We start from the raw sequence: 22858 nt of genomic DNA, 5'->3' as shown, positions 1-22858 counted from the left end.
ATTGCAGATTATTCCATCACAGAGATGTTTGAAGCTGAAACAGAGGAAAAACATGTGAGAGCAGCAGAGAAACCTGACCTGAGAGTTTCCAGTTTCCAGTTTTCCAGTCCATCACACAGCTCCTTCAGTCCTGAATCCTGGATTCTCAGGTCCAGGTCCTTCAGTCTGGAGGACGGAGAGCTGAGAGCTGAGGACAGAGCTGAACATCCTTCATCTGAGAGGGAACAGCTGCTCAGTCTGAAGAGGAAATGATAAGACAAGTAATAATCTGTCCCATGATGTTCCCTTATACCAGCAGCAGTATATTTCTCCACATCCTGCTATATATGTACTTACAGAGCTTTGCTGGAGGCTTTGACCACTGACAGCAGCCTCAGAAGAACCTTCTCTGAAGGAGAGTATTTCTGCAGGTCAAACACCTCCAGATCTTCTTCTGATGACAGTAAGATGAAGACCAGAGCTGACCACTGAGCAGGAGACAGTTTATCTGTGGAGAGACGTCCTGATCTCAGGAACTGATGGATCTCCTCCTCTAGAGAACGATCATTCAGTTCATTCAGACAGTGGAACAGATTGATGCTTCTCTCTGCAGACACATTCTTACTGATCTTCTTCTTGATGTACTGGACTGTTTCCTGATTGGTCTGTGAGCTACTTCCTGTCTGTGTCATCAGGCCTCGTAGGAGACTCTGATTGGTCTGCAGTGAAAGACCCAGGAGGAAGCGGAGGAACAAGTCTAGGTGTCCTTTTGGACTCTGTAAGGCCTCGTCCACAGCTCTCTGATGGAGATGTATTGAATCTGGTCTCTTAAAAAATGTGGACAACCTGAAGTGTGATTGTTGTTCTTCCATCAGGTTGATTCCAGAGTTGATGAAGGTGAGACGGACATGAAGAGCAGCCAGAAACTCCTGAACACTCAGATGGACGAAGCTGAACACCGTCTCCTGGTACAGTCCTCTCTCCTCTTTAAAGATCTGTGTGAACACTCCTGAGTAAACTGAGGCTGCTGTGATGTCGATGCCACACTCTGTCAGGTCTGATTCATAGAAGATCAGGTTTCCTTTCTGCAGCTGATCAAAAGCCAGTTTTCCCAGAGACTCAATCATCTTCCTGCTCTCTGGACTCCAGTGTGGATCTGTCTCAGCTCCTCCATCATACTTGACCTTCTTGACTTTGGTCTGGACCACCAGGAAGTGGATGTACATCTCAGTCAGGGTCTTGGGCAGCTCTCCTCCCTCTCTGGTTTCCAGCACATCCTCCAGAACTGTAGCAGTGATCCAGCAGAAGACTGGGATGTGGCACATGATGTGGAGGCTTCGTGATGTCTTCATGTGGGAGATGATCCTGCTGGCCTGCTCCTCATCTCTGAACCTCTTCCTGAAGTACTCCTCCTTCTGAGGGTCAGTGAACCCCTTTGACCTCTGTCACCATGCCAACACAGTCAGGAGGGATCTGATTGGCTGCTGCAGGTCGTGTGGTTATCCAGAGGCGAGCAGAGGGAAGCAGTTTCCCCCTGATGAGGTTAGTCAGCAGCACATCCACTGAGGTGGACTCTGTAACATCAGTCAGGGTCTCATTGTTGTGGAAGTCCAGAGGAAGTCGACTCTCATCCAGACCGTCCAAGATGAAGACAACCTGGAACTCTTCAAAGCTGCAGATTCCTGCTTCTTTGGTTTCAGTAAAGAAGTGATGAACAAGTTCCACCAAGCTGAACTTTTTCTCTTTCAGCACATTCAGCTCTCTGAAAGTCAGTGGAAATGTCAACTGGATGTCCTGGTTGGCTTTGTCTTCAGCCCAGTCCAGAGTGAACTTCTGTGTTAAGACAGTTTTCCCAATGCCAGCCACTCCCTTTGTCATCACTGTTCTGATTGGTTCATCTCTTCCAGGTGGGAGTTTAAAGATGTCTTCTTGTCTGATGGTTGTTTCTGGTCTGTCTGGTTTCCTGGATGCTGTTTCAATCTGTCTGACCTCATGTCCATCATTGACCTCTGCAGTCCCTCCCTCTGTGATGTAGAGCTCTGTGTAGATCTGGTTCAGAAGGGTTGGGTTTCCTGCTTTAGCGATCCCCTCAAACACACACTGGAACTTCTTCTTCAGACCACATTTTAGTTTACGTTTACAAGCTGCAGCCAGAAGTTCTGTAAGAAAAGAAGAAATAAGAAGAGTCAGTAAAGATTTGAAGCCTCTGAGGAATGAGGATGTGAATATGTGATGTTCATGTGTTGAGACATCAGTAAATGTGTCATTTATCCAGCAGCTTCAATCTTTAGAGAAATCCTCTTACTGCTCTGCAGACGCTCAGCCAGCTCCTCCTGCTTCATCCTCCTCAGGAAGTCCACTGTGATCTTCACTAACGCCTCTCTGCTGCTCTTCCTCTGCTCCTCAGCCTCACCCTCCAACACTGAGCATTCTGGGTAATCTGGACTCAGAAGCTTCTGGAACTTCTTCAGCTCCTTCTTCATGAAAGTGATCATGTTGTCCTCCAGCAGCTGGAAGAGAAACGATATGAAGGACACAATCAGACTGAAATCATGGAGCCAAACATCAGATCCATGTTGGACACACTGACAATCCACTGGTCTACAAAGGTCAGCATGGAGATGATGTGGACAGAAGAGATGGAGAAGTAGTTGTTGTACATGTACAGACCATAAATATGGAGTCCAGCTGTGTTTGATGCTGCTGGGCAGACTGACCACTGGGAAGCTCTGAGCTCTGCTGGTCCACTCTGTGGAGGAATCAGGAAGAATCACATCACATTCTGTCACATGGAGAAGCTGCTTTCAGCTTTTAGGAAGCTCTCACCAACACCTTCATGAAGCTCTGTGCTGAGGTGCCCTGGAGCAAGGCAGCCACAGCCAGTGTGTGCTTGGATGAGACTGGTTAGACTGGGCAGCTCCCAGTATAAATGTGTTTGATGTTGGAGTTTTCCACTAAGAAAAAGTTTGGTGTGTTTGTGAGGAGCCAAACTGACTGCAGGTCACTTAGTAACTGAGGCTGTACCCTCAAGCTGTAAGACTTCTGAACACTGTCCCCCTCCCCTTTCTGCCACCCTCCCATGGACAATAACCACACCCACCGATCAATAGCACTGAACTGGTTTTGCATTGCTGCATAATGTCACTATCTTCATGTACTGTATCTGCCTGAATGTCCCCGCTCTCCAATGCACTTTATCATCGCCCTGTTGCTGCTGCCAATCAGAGATGCCAGTAACGCGTTACAAAGTAACGCGTTACAGTAATCTGACTACATATTTTAAGAAAATATAATCTAACGCGTTAGGATATCCTACAATGTAATCAAATTACCGTTACTCTTCATATTCGTCCTGCGTTACTTCGGCACTCCCCACTCCTTTCACATATGATTTGAAATCAAGCGCCGTGGACGAAAGTTTATTTATCTAACTCAACACACCTTCTCATTAACGGTGGTACAGAAATTTTATGTACTCGTAAGCATGCAGCTACCTTTCTTTGCTGAAACTTGACCTTTTTTAAATCGACAAACACAAATCATTCACTGCACATGACTTTAGAAAAAAATATGATATAGAAACTTATTACCCTGGTGCATGATGGGAGGTCCGCCTCTCCACTTCCCTCATCAGAACCTATTCCAAACCGAATTGATTTTTTTTTTTTAATAAGTCCGTTACTATTTCATTATTTTCTCATGTGTAAACGTAAAACATAATGCAGATTTGTCTTATGCTTAACGAGAGATGTTGCTTTATTTTATTGTTATTCATTTGGATGAATGTATATGATGGTAGGGAAGAAGCACTGAATGATTTACAAAGTTAATAAGAGACTGACTATGTTCATAGAAGGTGAAAAACAATTAAAAGTTACAAGTTGCAAAACATTGTAAAGTCACCATTCGTAACTAATGCACTTTCAGTAAAGTATATGCGAAAAAAAATCGATTGTCATTTTTTTGTTTGGGGGGTTTTAACTAATAAAGTAACTAGTAATCTAACTTAGTTACTTCTAAACCTTAGTAATCAGTAAAGTAACTAGATTACTTTTTAAAGAAGTAATCAGTAATCAGTGGTCAGATTACTTTTTCAAGTAATCTGTGGCATCACTGCTGCCAATATGCTGTACTGATGTCATACTGTGCTAACTGTGCTAATGTTTACACCCGGGTTATATTGGGGTTATTTATTACACTGGGCTAGCACTTACCAATTTTTTTGCACTTTATCAACTACATGTGGATGCTCCAAACGTAATTTCGTTGTTATTTTGTGACAATGACAATAAATACTTGAATTGAATTGAGGTTCAGAGAATCTCCTGAACTTCTGGAAAACGTCCAGAATCTGTTTCCTTTTTCCAGAGGAGGAAAAACTCTCGTCTGCTTCTACGTTCCACAGATGAGAAAGTTGAATTATGGAGATTCTATGTTTCCTGCACTGAGACAGAATCCTCCTGATTATTCTCAGCTCACAAGAAATATTTAATACAACTCACATGTTTATTATTAGAGCTTCATCTGGATATTTCACCTTAAATACTGAAGATGTCCTTTAATATTATTATTATTATTATTATTATTGTTGTTATTATTATTATTATTATCATTATCATTATTATGATTATGATTATTATTATTATTATCATCATCATCATCATCATTATTATTGTTATTATTATTGTTATTATTATTATTATTGTTATTATTCTTATTTTTATTATTATTATTGAGTTGAAACACAAAATGGACAATTTCACACAGCTCACCTCTGTGGCTCTGATTTAAAATGAAGAGGAGGTTCTTTCGACTGGTCGCTCTTAAAGGACAAACAGCTGGGTCCAGGTCCAGGTCCAGGTCCAGGTCCAGGTCCAGGTCCAGGTCCAGGTCCTGGTTCAGGTCCAGGTCCAGGTCCAGGCTCCTCTCTGTCCTGATCCATGATGCTGGATTCACATCAGCTCACACACACTTTCTACCTTCACCTGCAGAGGAAACACACATCATTCATCTGAACATCAACTGAAATCCTCCTTTCCATCATCTGCTGCTCCTCCTCTGATTGGCTCTGAGTTTCTGCTTCATATCAGAGTCAGATGGATGCAGTCAGACAGCAGTGAGGAAGAGGAAGCTGCCTTCAGCTGCTGGACTTCTATCAGGACACCAGATGGAGGGCTGGAGCTGCAGACCAGCCTCAAAAGAGGAAACATTTCTCCTCCTTTTATTACCATGAACAGAAAGTGAAACTAAATCAGACGAAGATTTAAAACAGGAAGCAGGAAAAAAAGTTTGACATTTTCTGTCAGAAACAGAAACTAAAGGATGAAGTTAAAGAAGGAAAAATGAAGTGATTCCAGTTTGGATGGAAAGTCTGACTGAAGGAGCTGCAGAATCACACACTGTAGGTTCTGATCCGTTAACCTGCTTCCTGTCAGCCACTCCTCATCTTCATCATCTTCACCTCTACAGGTGGATTATCTGCTCCATCACAGCTGCTCACACTGAAGCTTTTTTCCACATTTAGGATCAATTTTCATTTCAGCTGTTTCACTGAAAATCTTCCTGCAGCAGTTTGACTCAAAGAAGGTGAAAGTGTTCAGATCAGAGCGGAGACCAGTTCTACAGAGAAGCTTTACTGGTAATCTCCTGGAAACTGGAATAAAGACAGAAATAAAATGAGGGTTTAGTGTCAAACAGCAGATGAATGTGGTTCAATCAGCGGTTCCAGCATCAAACTGCAGGTGTGACGAAGTTCAGCAGGAAAAAGTCAAATATTTCCATGGTTGAAATTATGGGGAGCTACGGGGAGCTCGGCTCCCCTGGAAAGTAAAAGACCTCTGAAAACCTCACCTGGGACACTGAGGGGCTTTAACCCCTTGTTGTCTGTTGCATCAAACCTTTTCTGGGGCCTCATTCATAAAACTGTGTGTAGCAAAGAAAACTACAGGTGGTGTATGTCGGGAAAAAAGGAAAATGTGATGCACAAAAACTTTCAGATTTATCAAAGCGTGCTCACACACGTCCCACGTCTGTTTCTATCTATAAATCAGAATCAACTCTAACGTCGGCGCGTGTGAGGGAACGCCATGACACGCCCTTATAACGGCTATAAAAGGTCGAACGTCTGTAATAAATATTTATCACATCATTTCCATGATGGTTCAGGAAGGAAAAAATGAGAAGAAGCAGATTTTTTCAGAATGTGAAACTGAGGTCCTGGTGGACCATGATGAAAAACATAAGAAGGTTTTATTTGGTGGGGCGGCGTGGTCATCAGCACTGCAGCAATGGTGTGACGTAACACTCGGGATAGTCGCAGTGTATTGTGGGTAAAACCAGCATTTTGGTTGGATACTCGTAAACAACTCAGTATCGTGCATCATCTTTGCCTGCAGCTTTGTCTTTGATAAAACTGGACACTCGTGTTGTGTGAAAGATGCCGTACTAAGTCACACGACAAAACTGTAGAAAAGTTGGACACAACGTTCGATTGTTCTGGTTTCCCACTTGGAAAAGAGGCTTTGGACAGCAGGTTGAGGAAGTAAAGAGCAGTCAGATGGCCTGGGTCACAGCGGTGAGGGAAGGACATCACTTTCACCACCATCTCCCTTCATGTGTGTTTGCTCTCAGCATTTTCATAAAGGAAGAAGGAGAGTTTTTGTTGTTGCTGTTGTTTTTATTGTGTAAATAATGTTAATGAATAAACTTTATTTGGCTTTTTAAAGTCACTATATTCACATTGGCTAACCTCACTGGTAAACTCCAGGCAGAGGGAGGGAAAAGAAACGGGTTCATCAGTTTGTGTTAAATCAGTGTTTATTTAATCATCTTATATCAAAACATCACAGAGTGAATGATTTTAAATAAACAAGTAAACAAGAATGCATAAAAACACAAATATGAATCAATGTATGAAGTTTTCTGCTGTGCTATGAAAGATCTGAGGGGACGTTAACTGGTCTGATTAAGTGGTTCAGATTGTGAAATGTAATGGAAGCATCCGATGTTAACTAGTTTTTAAATAAAACCAAACGTGATCCAGGACAAACAGCTTCTAGGACACACATCAGTCACACCCACAAACGCTGCACGTCTGCAAGACGAAGAAGACGGATCAGCTGAGGAAAGAGACGCTGCAAGCAGCAGAGATGGAGTCCACCAGGATGCAGACCCTGGAGAGCTACAGACCATGAAGAGGACTCCTGATGCTGGAGAGGAAGGTGATCAGCTGATCACAGAGGATGAGACAACAGTCAGGATGTGACCAGACTGAATGTAACCTGTGAGCGCTCAGACATCGTCTTGGCTGACAGAGGTTTGGACATACAGGAATGTGGGCATGTTGTGTGCAGCGTTTACAAAAGGCTGCTGTCAGTTAGCAGCTAGAGATGTAGAGGAAACTAGAAAAACAGCACATTTGAGAATCCATGTTGAAAGGCTCGTTGGAAATGTTTGTCAGAAGTATCACATCTCAGCAGCTTTTGCAGTGAAGTCTATTTGTGTCCTACTTCTGCTCCACTTTACTGATGCTGCATGGTATCATCCAGTATGCAGGTTGTCCAGTTACGGTTATCGTCTGCATCTGACAACAGCCTCCAGCTTAAACAGCATAACTGCAGCATGTCTCCGCTATCCCAGCCATACATGTGCAGTGACCTGATCATGTGGCTCCTGATGGCTCCATGATGACCAGAGCTTCAGTGAAGAGTCGGTCAGGTGCTGGGAGTGCAGGACCTGTAGACACACACTGGCAGACACACAACAAGCGTTTACAACAGTGTTCAACCGTTTGCTTTATTTAGCTTCATTTATAAGGACGTTTATATTATTACAGTTTCTGTTTACAGGCTGATGCCAGACTGACGTGTTAGCTGAGTAATTATGTTGTATGAACATGTGGTAGGATTATTAGATCATTTAAAACTTTTTCTGAGTTATGTAATATAAATATGAAGTTGTTTCTTTTACAACATTGTAATGTACATGAACCATTTATGCTCAGAGTTTAAATAAGTAAAGAAAACAGACAAAACAAGTAAAGTAACCCTAACCAGCATCATAACTTCACTAACAGCAGGTGAGCTTACCTTTGCAGTGAGACGCTGTTGTTCAGTCCTGCGGTGGAAATGTGAACAGATCCTGCACCCAGACATTCCTGAAATGTCCGTGAACTTCCAGAGATTTGTAGTTTCTCAACTGTTTATGGGTCAATGACAAATGAAGCTTCTAAAAAAGTATTTTTAAAAAGTGTTTTCAAAATTAATGGCATGCATATTTTAGAGTCTAGAAAATGTATTTAAACATGTCATGTTTGTTAAATAAGATTTCAAAGTGGTGAAAATTTAACAACCTAACAGTTGCTGGGATACGCCGCAGCTTCCCCGCAGCCCTGAATTGAATTAAGCGGAATAGAAAATTAATGGATAGACGGTCAAATCTAAAGTATGGCAAGATTTTAAAACATTCATTGTAACTGAGATGAAACACTAACCACATACTAAATAAAAATAATTGTGTTTTAGCATTAACAGCTGTGATTAACAAATATTTCAGCACATTTAGAAATGTTTCTTCAACAGGGGTTAAGGTAGAAACCCCGTTTCAGGTGTATGTAAAGGAGTCTCAGTCTGCAGGAACAGCTGTATGTGCTGTGGATTAAGAGCTTCAGGCTCTGAGACTTTGAGGACATTGGTTGTGTAGTAAAAACTTACATCAGCAGGATGGAGTCATACCAACTTATTTTGTCCCAACTGCTGCATGTGGCTCACTTCAATCTCATCACCAAGTACCTGAAGTACATGTAGTACTTTTCAGTGAAAGTCAGTCATGAATGAATTTAGCCGCCCTCTACATTTACCCACATGTATAAAAAAGGTCGCTAAGTTGGCAACACTCACACACCAACAAAGCGACCTTTTTTTATTTGTTTTTTTAAGCAACTAGCGACAAATCTATCGACTTTTTCAGTATTGGAGACTTTTGTAGACTGACGTATATGAAAGTTTATTCTTCTCAGTGAGGAGTGGGTGCTGCTGTGCAGGCCTCTCCTGTCCTAAAGCAACCAGAAGAAGCTTCTGGCAGCAGCAGCAGCTGCATTCAGAGCAGGAGATGATCACCTGTTTCATCACCAGGCTGAAAATGAAACGTTCAAAGCTGCTGCAGGATGATCTCGCGCTGGCTCACCGTCAGATATTAATGTCTATTAATGAAGAGTGTGGAGGAAAACCAGTGTTGTTAAATGTTGAAGCCTTCTAATTAGAAAACAACCTACACTTAATAAAATTAAACTAGAATAAAAGAACATATTAACCAAAGAATTTGTTTTATTTTTATTAGTTTTGCCTTTTTAAACGTATTTAGCTTGTCTTTTCGTCCACTGTTGCCTTTCCCATGACATTCCTCTCCACAGCCGCCTCCATGCACATTAGATGACATCATTTAACGATTTCTAGCGACTTTTAGGAGCCACTTTTCTCACTGAAGAGTTAGTAACAGTGGGTGTGTGAGTGTAATGTGGAAATTTTTGCCCTTTGAATTTTAACGAGGTTAAAGGGCATGGCCAAGGCAGATGGCCAACTTCAATATCACGACATGACGCCATAAATCCTTGTAGTTACTCCAGTTTATCTGATCACCATCAAACTGACAGCGTTTAATCATCCTTCTTATTCTTCCTCCAGATTGGTGACTGAGTAAACCGTTTTAATACTACTAACTAAACTACTGCTCCTTGTCTCTGGTGTTTATAACGGACACACCCAAAACAGCGCGTGTCCGCTGGTTAGGTCACGTGACTGACAAAGATTCCGAAACCCTCGGAATGTGTGACGTCATTACCAGGCACCCTGAGACACTGTTGCCAACTCCTCAGTAAGGAAAGTAGCTATTGGTCGAATCCCAAATGGAACACTTGAGCACTCCTGCACTCACGGGCGCGCTCCCGCGAGGGGCTCGAGGGTTCAGTGGTATTCCAATTGGAATTGTGTGAGTGATCAAGGGATGATGGCGGACATTTTTGAGCCCTTTCTGCCCCCTTTCCATAAGTCAGCATCGATGCCAACTTTCGCTAAGGAATTACCCATAAATCACTGCGATGTCACGTGAAACACGGAGTTTACCGAGAGAAGCCGACGTGTGAAACATGTTCTTCAGTATTGTGGCGCTGGGTCGTTATATTTTTCGCCGTTTAATTTCCCCACGGCGGCGTTTACAGGAGCTTCCTGACCTCTACTATATATACTATATATATATAGTGTGTATATATATATATATATATAGTGTGTATATATATATATATATATATATATATATATATATATATATATATATATATATATATATATATATATAGTGTGTATATATATATATATATATAGTGTGTATATATATATATATATATATATATATATATATATATGTGTGTGTATATATATATATATGTGTGTGTATGGCGTCTCTCTCCTTGCAGTGCAGGTCTCAAAGTGCTGTCCCAATCCTATTTAAAGCATTTCGAGCCCTTGTGGCCTGTCACCCTCGACTCCTCACGCAGGTGATGTCATTTAGTCATCAGGGGCTCAGGGCGAGTGCTCAAGTTTTCGGTTTGGGATTGGGGGATTGGCTGTCCTGAAAGTCGCTAGAAGTCGCTAAATGACGTCATCGCCTAATTTGCATAAATCGCCATTTGCATGTAATGTAATGGCCATTGTAGGAGAAAGAAATAACATCATGGAGAGACAAAAGGAGAGTCAAAAACACCCTAAATATGTTTAGAGCTACAAATAATTTTTCTGTTGATTCTTGGTTTGTTTTTTTGTTTTTGGATTTTTGTCATTGAAATTGGACATCACTTTAAAAAATAAGCTTTGATAACCTTTGTCGAGATCCACATTACATAAATCATTGTCCTTTATTGTTAATTGTTAGAATATCAAATTTAACCCAAGGACTGTTAAGTTGCGTGGAACTGCTCTATGTCTATGCTTCCACCTTTATCCGGGCTTGGGACCGGCAAAGTAACACAAAAGAGACAGTTTGGCGGAGTTAGTTTTTTTTTTTTTTTTTTTTTCTTTAGTTTTCTTACTTTTAGTTTAGTTTCTAACCTTATGTTGCACTTAGAAGCCTACAACTGATGTATCCATCAATTGGCTCTTTGAGCACATCAATATTTGCCATTGGATTCAGCACCCTGCTACTCCCAGACTTTATCAGGCTAACCAAGCTGTCAAGTCGCCAAATTTAGCGAGAAAGTCGCCAAGTTGGCAACACTGCCCTGAGATATGAAGCCAATTTGGGTTTTAAAGATTAATAAGACACATATTGACTCGACATTTGACGAACAACTCCACCATAACAGACCTCGTTCACAGCAACAGATAGTTCTGGTCTTTGTCCCCTCATGTCCTCCTCTCTGGTTCTGTTGGACAACTTCTCCTCCGTCCTGGTTCTGGATTGTTCAGGACCCTCAGTCTGATAAATTAAACCAAATGAAAACGGCTTTTTTACCTTTAGATGGGGGATTTCACGGAGAATCTCAGCTGCGCCACAAAGACCCGAGAAAGTAAAAATAAACCCAGAGAGGCGTTTACTGACCCAGTTAGAAATCCGACACCACAGTCGCTCAGAACAGCTGGAGGTTTCCAGCGAGACTGAAACCTGATCCTGGACCGGAATCTGAAGCTCTGAAAGTCTTTAGTTCTAGTTCCACCCAGATGTAGGAGAACGGGGAGTCCTCCACCCCAGGGTCTCCACCTCCTTCATGTTGGTGGTGTCATCGTTGTTGGAGACGAGACCGAGCAGCGATGTGTCTTCAGAGCAGCGAAAGTAAAGATAAAGTAAAAACACGGAGCACAGGAAGGCGTCTGACCACGGCCGCGCCATCTTTTTACACTCATACATTTATTAGTAGAAACATTAACTTTATTATTAATAAGTACACATGTGTGTGTGTTTTCTATTAAAGTCTGGCTGCTGTACTTCTAGAGGAGTGTGTGTTATGAAGGAAATGTAAAATAAACATGTTCAGATGTCTCTTCTTTACTCAACAACATCAGTAAACCTGTTTATTGGAACCTTTTCATAGAAAAAAGAAAATCCAGGTTTTCCTTTTCTCACACAAAGCTGAGCTAAACTGGGCTTGTTGTTCAGCTGGTTTGTAATAAAGTTATTCTATAAAATGTCCATAAATGTTGATTCAATAAAATGTGGACAGGAAGTCCAGCGCTGTACTGGGAAATGACCAGTATGGGTGGAAGTCCATCTGCTGCTGCAGGACACAATAAAACTGGAAATGAGTCCTGCAGCCAAACTGCTGGACTCAAACACCTGGAGGTTTACTTTTATAAAATGAAAGATGAGCTGATTCAGTCACAACAAGGATGAAATATTTCAACGTACGATCAGAACATAAAGTTTATGTAGCAGCTGCTTTCAATAAGAAGACACCAGCAAAGGTTTTCACTGGAAAGAAAAACACTAACAGTAAAAATCTGAAAGAAGAGCTCCATTATTTCTATTTTAATAATTCTTTACTTCATCACTTCATTAAACTGACATCCTTCTGTTCACATTTCCACCAGCAGAGGGAGACAAATCACCATCAATGAAGACTCCTCTTCCTCCATCCACACATCTGAGCTAACAGGACTGTGTGTTGATGTTTTTCTTCTATGAACAACCAAAAGTATTGTTTCTAGCTCCAAATAAAAGACCCTCCACCTGCTGTCATTCAGCATGTTGCAGCTATGATCTTCACAGTGGAAGGTCTCAAACCTTCATGACTCTCTTCAGTCTTCATACATTCAAAGGAAGAAACTCGCTGCTAAGATGTGACGACCACATCCTGAGAGCTCTGAGTTCCAGGAACAGACGGTGAGAACAAGATGATGGAAAAGCTCAATTCAGCCGAGCACATCAGGGTTTATCCACACAAAGCTAACATGGAAATATCAGTGATACTGGGAAAGAGCGGCTTCCTGGACTTTTCATTTAGTAAAGACGTCCTGATACCAACAATAGAATCCATGTGCAGGAATAAAAAGCAGATTTCTGGCAGACCTAGCAGTGGAAACTTCTTTCTAAACGTCTTATTTACCTGGTAAAAATATTGCTGAGTCATGTTTCCATGTGTGTAAAAATGGAATAGTGAGCGTTTCCATGTATTACAGGATGTTTTACAGAATATACAAACATTTACATACAATAGTTCTATGGTTCATTAAGGAGGGAAAAGTAGAAAAAAAGGAAAAATATCAAGAACAAATCCCTGATTTAAACAAGTTTTATATCTGAACTTGTTTTTCTAACTAATCACATGACCTTTCTTTCTAGAAACAACTTCACCAAATTCTTAAAGGTGATTAATAATTAATAGAAACATTAAATGAATGCTGCCATGTATTAAATGAGCAGTGAGGATCATTTTTAAAAGAATCTAAACTTTAACAGTGTTGTTGTAAAGAAGAAGGTTTACTTCTTCTGTGCTGGATATTGAGTCTCTATTTTTATCTATTATCTATTTAGTGATGAGCAGAGAAGTGAAGTGTTTGCAGCATCATCAGACATCAGAGCTGATACAGCAGATGTATATTTGTAGACATTTTACAGCTGCAGCAGCTGATTTAAGATGAAAACATCAGATGGAAACAGGAACGCTCCTGTGTTTTTACCACTTCATCCATTATTAGCTTCTAGGCTTTATTTAGCATCTACTGGCTGCAGTGGAAACTGGGAACCTTCACATTAGTGCAACACAGAAAGAAACTGTTCTCTGCAGCAAGAATTTCATTGGAACAAAGACTTTTTCCACAGAGATTTTTATGCTGTTTAGTTGTACGAGAGCGGCTTGATTCCAAATATTCCTTCTGATGCTGGTTTCTCCACATTAAGCTGCTTTTTACTAGATAAGCTCGTTTATCCTGTTATCTGCTTCCTGACTTTCATCTATTGAGATAAAAGCCAGAATGAGAAGAAAAGTCAATCTTTTCCTCCAGATGTGGAGATGTAGCTGCTGCAGGTTGGGCCAGTCTAGGCTTCTATATTCTGAAGACAAAGACCTTCAGAGAACAAATGAAAACACTTCTAGTTCACCCCTGAAACAGCAGCTTGTTGCTGGAAACTCATTTTAAATGGAAACAAACTTCAAACTGAAATCATGTGATAAGCAGACGTCTGATATGAGCAAAAAGGGGAGAATTAGTCTTTCCCATGTTTGCATGTTCCACATCTTTACCGGTGAAATCTGCTGGGAGCAATTCTCCCAGTGTTCATTTCTTTTCCTTTTCTTCACACAAAGATTTTTACAGCAGAAAAAAAGACTGACAGGATTTATTTTTGTCCTCCAGACAGAAAGTAAAGAAAACCTTGTGCAGCTGGGCCTCAGATTCCTTCAGTGACATGAGCAGAAGAAGAGAATTGTGTGAAAAGGATCCTAAGTGGAAGGAAGGGAGGGAACAGAGTTAAAGACAGAGCTGACTAAATGGAGCAGAGTTCAGCCATATTAAGCAGGCAGAGAATAAAGGTAAGGCCTTCCTGGAGTTTATGAAGAGCAGATTCACTCAGATGTCTGCAGACAGCAAGCGTGCAGAGCTGGAGAAGGAGCTGCTGAAGTGTTGAAGGACACTCTGGAAGGTCTGGAGAAGCTCCACGTCTTCCTGGATGCCGTGGAGAAGCTGGCCGCCACCTCACTGCATGTGTTCGCTGAGAAGCAGGTGTTACACCTGCCTGAAAAGATCCCACTCAGTCATGTTCAGGCTGCACCACTAATCTGTCCTCTCCTCCTGGAGGTTCAAAGAGATGCACAAGTTTCCTTCCTTCCCAAACTTCCCAATGTGGAGGTGTTGGCTTCCCAGCTGGACAGATACATGCACATCACCAAGACCATTTGTGAGGAGATGAAGAAAAGCTGAACTCATATTTAGTCAGCAACACGTTTTATTCTTTATACACACATTTTTAAAGCTACACTAGAATAAAAGTGGGATTTTATTGGAGATGATTTTAACAGGAAACTGAAGTCAGCCGTTGATGCTGCAGCTCCACTTAAAACCAGAACTAGAAGATCCAAACTCACACCATCGCGGAGAAACGAAGAAACCAGAAACCTGGAAAGAAGCTGCAGGAGAGCAGAGAGGAAACGGAGGAAATCAAGATGAACTTTTCATTTAGAAAGTTTGAAGGAACAAGTCAGAGTTTACAATAAAGCAGTGAAACAGGGCAGAACGCTCCACTTTTCATCTGATTCCACACAATAAAAATAATCCCAGATTCCTTTTTAAAACAACACATCTTTTAATAAACCCAGATTTGAACAAGTCCTCCATGACAGCATCACATGCTGCATGTGAGGACTTTGCAGACCACTTCAGAAGTAAAATCAATGCTATTAGATCCAGTTTTTATCTCAGCGACATGTTGATCTTAACAGACCTGAAGCTTTGTTTTTACCCGAGGAAACACTGGAGAGTTTGTCCTGGTTGATGCAGAGATGCTGCTCCAGTTTTCTCCCAACTCAACCAACAAGCTGCCTTTTAGATCCATTCCCACATCACTTTAAACATGTGATGCTTTCTTTGAGCGTGAGCTTGTAGACGTGGTGAGGTCCTCCTTCAGACGGGCGTCTTCCCATCTGCCTGTAAAACAGCAGTGGTGAGGCCCCTTCTGAAGAAGAGGAATTTACACCCAAACCTTCTGGAGAACCACCGACCTGCATCCAACTCACCGCTTTTAACTCACATGATAGAAAAAGTTCTTTTTATTCACTTACACAAGTTTCTGAATAAACAGAATATTTTACAAGGATCTGAATCTGGTTTTAGGACCAACCACAGAACCGAGACGCCCTTTTAAACATTGTTAACCACCTCAGGTGGAACTTGGACCCACAGAAACTTCCAGTCCTGGTTCTACTGGATCTTAGTGCCGCCTTTGATCCAGTAGATCAGCAGGTTTTATTAGACAGACTCAGAAGTCTGGTGGGCCTCTCAGGTCCTGGTCTTAAATGTTTTTACTCCGATCTCACAGATCCACAGTTTCCAAGCTTGAACTGAGCTTTTGTTCCTGGACTTGAACATCTGCGAGTCTCAGAACATGATGATCCCACCACTCTCCTTCTGTGGGACACTTCCACATCCCAAACATCCCGTTCATCCACAGGAACTCAGTACACTCCTTTTCCACCAGCACTTTACTTTCTACAAGGCTTGAAAGCAGCTGGATCTGGTCTTCTCAACACACAACTAGCAGCGTGAACCTTTGACACGTTCCCTCATCTCTGCAGCTGCACAGCTGAACATCTTTCAATCAGGAGTTGTTGCTGCATCTTCAGGTAGAAAAGGATAGAAAATGGTCAAACCTCTTGAGCCCTCAGATATGAAGTGTTGCATTCTACCATTATTCCCATTAGCTGAGCAGGACCACTGGCCGTGTTTGTGTAGGTTCTGGTTCAGAAAATCCACTTCTAGTGTCTCATACAGCCGTTCACAGATGCTGAAAAGCTGTCAGTTTAACAGCTTGATGTGTGTCCACCTAAATACTCACGAAAACGTTTCTGCTCCAACATTCTTCTTAAACGGCAACGATGCAGGAGCAACAAACGGACTCGTTAAGTACGGACTGATGTGGTCTTCAGGGAGAAATGGTTCACCATGGTGGAGGAGCCAAGGATCAAACCACGGCACAGGGGCCAAGCAACATAGCAGCATTTAAAACCAGGAATGGGACTCACATTTAGTAGATCTAAATGAAAATGCACACACTCCAACATGAGTCCAAAGCCATCAGATGGACAGATGGAGGCGTATATGAATGTGTAGGAAGGAGTGTAGGAATGAAAAGTGGGATTAACGTGTTCCTGCCTTTAGACGTCTGATCTTGTGATTGCTGCATTGTGTGATAAGGATTTGTACAGAAAGCAGGAAAAATGCTGCTTTGTGCTTTTTAAGCAAATGCAGGTTTACAAACTCCTTCCAGCTTCATGAAGGTTTCACACTTTTACATTCAATGTATTTGTTGTCATTTATAAACCAGATATTGTTAAATAAGCCCCCCACAATGAAACTCCTGCTTTTATCCATCCAGCTGGAATTACTACAAGGTACTCAGGGATGTTTAACAGCTTTTAGAAGCTGCTGCAGCTGCATGTGTAAGAATGAGACATTTCAGGGACCCCAACCTCTTTCTGCTTTTTAAAATAGAAACCATGAAGGAACATTAATGGGACCAGAGTAAATCCATTTTACATTTTCCATTTAGCATCTAGAGTTTAGCTCACATCACCTCTTCTGTAATTCTGACTGATAGGATGAAACGACTCATCCTGCAGGTCAGATGTGTTTGTGTTCGTTGTAGAATAGGATCAGTTCTAGATATCAGATATCAGATAGTTGGGAGTGGTGAACTAGAGAAGCCGACATGCTGCTGATGAACAACAACATTAGCACTAAACCATCCTCTGTGCTAAGTAGCAGAACCAGGACGTTCTGCTGCAAATATCCACTTACTCTTCCAGAGTTCTCCACCTGAACAAAGGTCAGTGAGACACATTTATGATCAATACTGAACCTCCAGAAGCAAATCTTCCAGTCCTCAGTATGAGTTCAGCTTTTAACCTTAATGGCAAAGTTGCCACGACTCTTTTAGCCAACAAGCTCTTACATTATGGCACAAACATGCAAACTGGGATCAGACTGGTTTGCCAGCTTGAGGAAAAGGTAATAAAACTACTTAGAGATCTACACAACAATCCTCTGCTTCTTCCAGAATAACAACAAGGTGACCAGTCTGACACTAGTGGAGATAAAATCTATTAAATCCAGAGTAAAGATCACACATCCCATCATAGTTTAACAAGCCATGTTCCACCAGATGAACACCAGTAAAGTAGACGCAGCTCTGACCAACATTGAGTCTTCAAAGTGCTGCCCCCCCACAACATGACGAGCCAGAATAGGCCACCAGGCTGAGGGAAGCACCATTAACTGTCCCTAGATAAACAAAGGGAGGGGATGCTGTCAGACCAAAGACCTGACAGCATCCACATTCTAGAAACAGAGAAACTGAAGCTGCTTTTACCACAATGAGGACTGAACTTAATGCAACAGGCTGATTGGATGAACATATGCAGCAAGTCATCATTAGAGCAACAATTATGGCGCGGTGGCCACGAGACACGATTAGAAAGTAGTGGAAAGATGTGGAGTGGAAACGTTTGTGTAGTGAACTGGAACAAAAGACGGATCATTGTGCTGTACGAAGGCTTCAGCATCATTGTAGAATAACGGATGCAAGAAGGACTAATGGTAGACTAAGACACACACACGGAAACCAAAGTGGTGGCACGGCAGCCGTCCACTCCACAGTAGAATAATAAAACACAGCTTACCTTTGGTAGATTAAAACTAACATTCATCCAAGCCGGCATTTATACGGGACTATTAGACGACGCTACAAGGTTCAAACATGGCACAGCAGCCACGTCAAACAGCAGAATTTAAGAAGAAGCAGGAAGCAGCTTTAGATCTGACTTTTAAATACAAAAGAATAGAAGATTTTCCAAAGAGGAAATGGATCCATTCCTAAATGAATCCACACCGATCGGATCAATGGATAGACGCACATACAAAAAAAAAAACTTCACATTTAGATTTTACTTCACCAAGAAACTTTAAGACTGCACGCGCAAGAGAGTTAACGAGAGAATGTGTGTGTTCATGTCTTTGTTTTACATTTTTATTTCTTCATTTCATTCCAGCAGCTTCTTCTAATTTTACTCTGATTTCTCTATTTTCTGTCTCCTTTTCTCTCAGTGCAGCTCCTTGTTTAAGGAGCACAATTTCCTTCTGGGATTAATAAAGTTTTTCTGATTCTAGATGTGAGACGACTGAATGGAAAGTTATTCTAACAGTTTATATATGAGAGAAGATGTGGAAGAGTTTGTAGAAGATGTGTGAGGGAAGAGCAAGGCTCAGAATAAAGGAGATAAAAATAAGGCTCACCGTGTGGAGATCTACCGAGGAGGGAAAAGTTACTGCCCCAAAACAACTAAATAAGCTCCGCACCAAAACAACTAAATAAGCTCCACCCTCATTGTGATGAAGCCTCCACATTAATGCAGCTTCAATGGAAAAGCAGACTGGACAGAAATGAAATGACAGAAGCCATGTTGCAGAGATGGGGGGGTCAGGACGGTGGCTGAGACAATGCACACAGCCATGGCACGGAGGCCCAGCAAGACCAGGAGGAGGAAAATCCCAGTGGGACTTACTGGTCTTAGATCAGCTTCAACTGTCTGGAGAAGAGGAAAAAAAAGAAATCAGGTTTTTGTGTCGGACTAATTGAAGCCAAATCTAACATTAAAAGCTACGTTGTGGTGCACAGACAGCATGGTGCACGACTGGGATACAAGTTCTAACAGATGTGAGCTTCATTTAACCTGAAACAGCTGAAGATGGATGAAGATGCAGCATTTGCTCTTTTATCACATGCAGAACATTTCATTTCCATCCCACTTCCTTCATCCAGCCTTTACTCAGTAGCTTCAGCTTTTTATTCCAGTAGAGAAACTTGAGTTTTAGCTTTTATTTTTAGGGCTCAGTCTTCAGAGTTTCCAAGTCACACATCTTCTATCAGATAAAAAGATTCATGTCATGTCTCGCCTTTACTTTGACTCTACAGACTGGATCATTAAAACAATTCATTCCTGCCAATTACTACAATAGATGAGACAGCATGAATCTTTTCCTGGATTTAATCTGATGTTGTGAAGAAGTACAGACATGTTGATGTGGTTTTTATCCAGATTACTGATACAAAGCAGATCAGCATGAAAATGTGAGAGGGAGCGGCTGCAGATAAGATGGCAGATCATGGACACACTGTTGAACAGCAGGTGTCAAAGCTGGAAGAAAATGATCTATGAAAATAGAAGCTGAACTTTGTGCACATCATTTAGTTGAAGAACAAACTGCAGCAACTTTTAGAGGCTCTGACCTGAAAGCAGAAACATTGTCCTGCCTCCACATACAGTCTTCTACATGTCTGGTACCAGAGCAGCTTTCCAGCTTCTGGACATCATTTTGTCTCAGTATTTAAGTGTCAGACCTCATTTCTAAGCAAGACTTTAACAAGTCCTGCAGCACATCTTAATCCGGATTATCAGACCTGTTCCACTGGATCAAAGCTTGAGGTGGTGCCGTCGTCTTAATGCACTTGATCCTCAACTTCATCCTGCATCGTTTTTCCTCTTTATAATAATAAATCCTGATCTGATAGAAATCTAAGCCGTCTCCTATTCATAGTCATTTTACACCATTTCACACCAGTTTTAAAAAAGTGCAGCTTTGCTGATAATCTGACTAAATTCTGACATTTTCCTTTGTTATAATGAAGCGTGACTGAAAGTGTTTAATAGTCTGTAGAGTGGTGGAAGTCACCAATATCTCACATTCAGTGTCTGCAAGCTCTGGTTTTCATGTCAACTGGTTAAAGACCATTTTATGTCCACAAAACTTTAAATTAGCTGCTTTTACAGAGACAAAAAATTACCTCCAGGATTAGATAAAAACTGTAAAGCCTTCAATGGCTCATTTAAATGCTTCCAATGCTTTTACTTTCACAGTAATATAAACTGAAATATTTCCTGTCAACCAGGACAATGTCCTCTTTAAACTGGTCCCCCATGGTTGGACATCTTGTCTGCAGTTACATCCTCTTAAAGAATTCATGTCACGTCATGAACGGACCCAGAACACTTTCCTAAACATCACACCTACAAAGAACTAAATTCATCCATGTGATGACTTTCATAAGAGCTTCCAGCTAAACTTCCTGTTTGGGTCCCAGAATTTACAGTTTCCAACAGAAATGCAGCAGAAAGCAGTTCAAGAGTCTAATAATTGAATCCTCAGTGAAGATGTGAAACTAGTGTTCACCTCTGCTCAGAAAGAGAGTCTACTGCACAGCTAAGCTGGAAAACTGACACATTAAATGCTCACCTTATAAAAACAGGCGCTGCTGAGGAGGGAAGCTTCATTTTTACTCTGACTGGCCCAGCGGATCAGGGGCCTGGAAGAGAAAGGAAAGAGGAAATTAAAATTACATGGCAGTGAGGAATTAAAACAGGAAAAAAAATTTAATAGAAAAGATTGAGCAGAAAATTAGAATTAAATGAGAAAAAAAGGTGTGTAAGGAAGAGGAGAGCAGCCGGGCTGGCATGTTTTTTACCAGCGTTTTCTAGTGATAACGGGATCATTTCTCTGGTTATCTGGAGATAACAGATTATTCAGATGCAGGGTGGCGAGGGGGCTGGAGCTGGTCCTGGTCCTGGTCCTGGTCCATCACAGAACCACCACAGAGACCAACATTCAATCACACTCACTCCTAGAGAGAGTTTACACACTCACACCAACCTAACATGCAGGTATTTGGACATTAAGAAGTTCTACTGGCTTTCATTGAGTGTGTTTGTGGTTTACTGGGAGCAGTACTGGTTTCCATGCTTTGGGTGCAGCAGTCTGTGTCTGAAAGTCTGTGTCTGAAGGAGCTCTGCAGGACTGTCAGGGTTCAGGAGGGGGGCGGGTGGCGGGGAGGGGGGCTGTCCTTCAACATGGATGAGAGCTTAGCCATCATCATCCTCCTCTCCCCTAACACCTCAACTGGTGGGTCGAAGGAGCACCCCAGTACAGAGCTGTTCTGTACTGGATGACTCAGTCCAGTCAGTCCAGCAACGGATGCAAGCTGCCGTCAGATGGAGGAGCATCCATCACGGATCAATACATCCCATTCTACTTCTATCAATGTGAAACTGTGACGTCTCTGACAGTTAAGTTTTCCCATCAATCATTGACAGAATTCCACATCTACACCATGACTTCCCTCCCAGCTGTCATGGCTCTATTTCCATCAATAAAACCAGCTGGAACACAGTAACACCAACTTCTGAACCCACCTTCATCATATCCTTATCTCCAGGAAACTAACTCCCTTTTCTGGAGAAACTATTTAAAAATAGTCCAGCTCGGCTGCTCTGGGCTTCTGTAGGTCCGTGTATCTTTCCTTCCTTTAATATTCAATTCAGCATCAGAAATCAATAAATAAATCAGCTTGTTTTGATTCTTCTTTAGAAATCTAAAAACTAAAAATCCGGCTGTTTTTACACTTTTGATAGGAAGTGAATATTTTAACAAACTAAACTAGAACAACGCCCCACGGTCAGAAACGGACAGGACAGGATGTTTACATGTAATTTGTGGAATTTCCGTGAGCCGGAAGTTTCTGTTTCCTGCTTTGTGTCCAAGTGGTGATAAAACATCATTTGGGTTCAGTGTAGCAGTGCAGCGCTTCCCACAGGTTTTCATCCACCACCCCCAAGATGACATACGATGCTGTTCAACAGGTTTTTCTCATTCTTCCATTGCGCTCTGTTATGTAGGTCAGTGGTTCTGATCCTGGTGTCTGGGGACCTCTAAAGGATCTGCCAAAGAGTCAAAAGTCTGGTCAAGTTGTTTTAATCATCTGGGCGTTTTGTTTACATGGAACTGGCATTCTGGGATAAGTGAGGCTAAATTGTGTCTTAATGGAAGAACAGAATTCAGCCAGAATCCAGTATTTATGTGAGAATCTTGCTAATTAAATCATGAAACCAGCATGGGCTCAGCACGGGGTGTGGCAGGGGGGCCGGGGCTTTTTAGTGTTTGCATGAAGGTGGTCCTCAAGGAAAACAGGTTGCGAACCACTGATGTAGATCGTAGATGAAATGACTTCCTCCTGTTTTTTGGTGGTGGGCAGTGATTTGATGCGGTAGCTCCACCAACTGGTGAGGAGGGGAACCAGAACGTCAGATGGACGACTGAGTGGTCAGTATATCAAATGGGTCATACAGCAGCCA

The 22858-nt window shown here is 41.8% G+C and overlaps 1 long non-coding RNA gene across 1 annotated transcript; it reads right to left on the bottom strand.

The window, feature by feature from the left end:
• Positions 1 to 2684: 2684 nt before the first annotated feature.
• Positions 2685 to 11555, bottom strand: LOC121655568. The gene is made up of 3 exons (XR_006013242.1): positions 11335 to 11555; positions 4752 to 4964; positions 2685 to 2728 (listed from the first exon to the last, which is right to left on the bottom strand). It is a non-coding gene; the product is annotated as an uncharacterized LOC121655568 (long non-coding RNA).
• Positions 11556 to 22858: the final 11303 nt, after the last annotated feature.

This window comes from Melanotaenia boesemani, chromosome 2 (assembly GCF_017639745.1).
Source record: "Melanotaenia boesemani isolate fMelBoe1 chromosome 2, fMelBoe1.pri, whole genome shotgun sequence".
In the NCBI taxonomy this organism is placed as follows: domain Eukaryota; kingdom Metazoa; phylum Chordata; class Actinopteri; order Atheriniformes; family Melanotaeniidae; genus Melanotaenia; species Melanotaenia boesemani.
The sequence above is the reverse complement of the archived record's forward strand: the minus strand, read 5'-3'. Positions and strand labels throughout refer to the sequence as shown.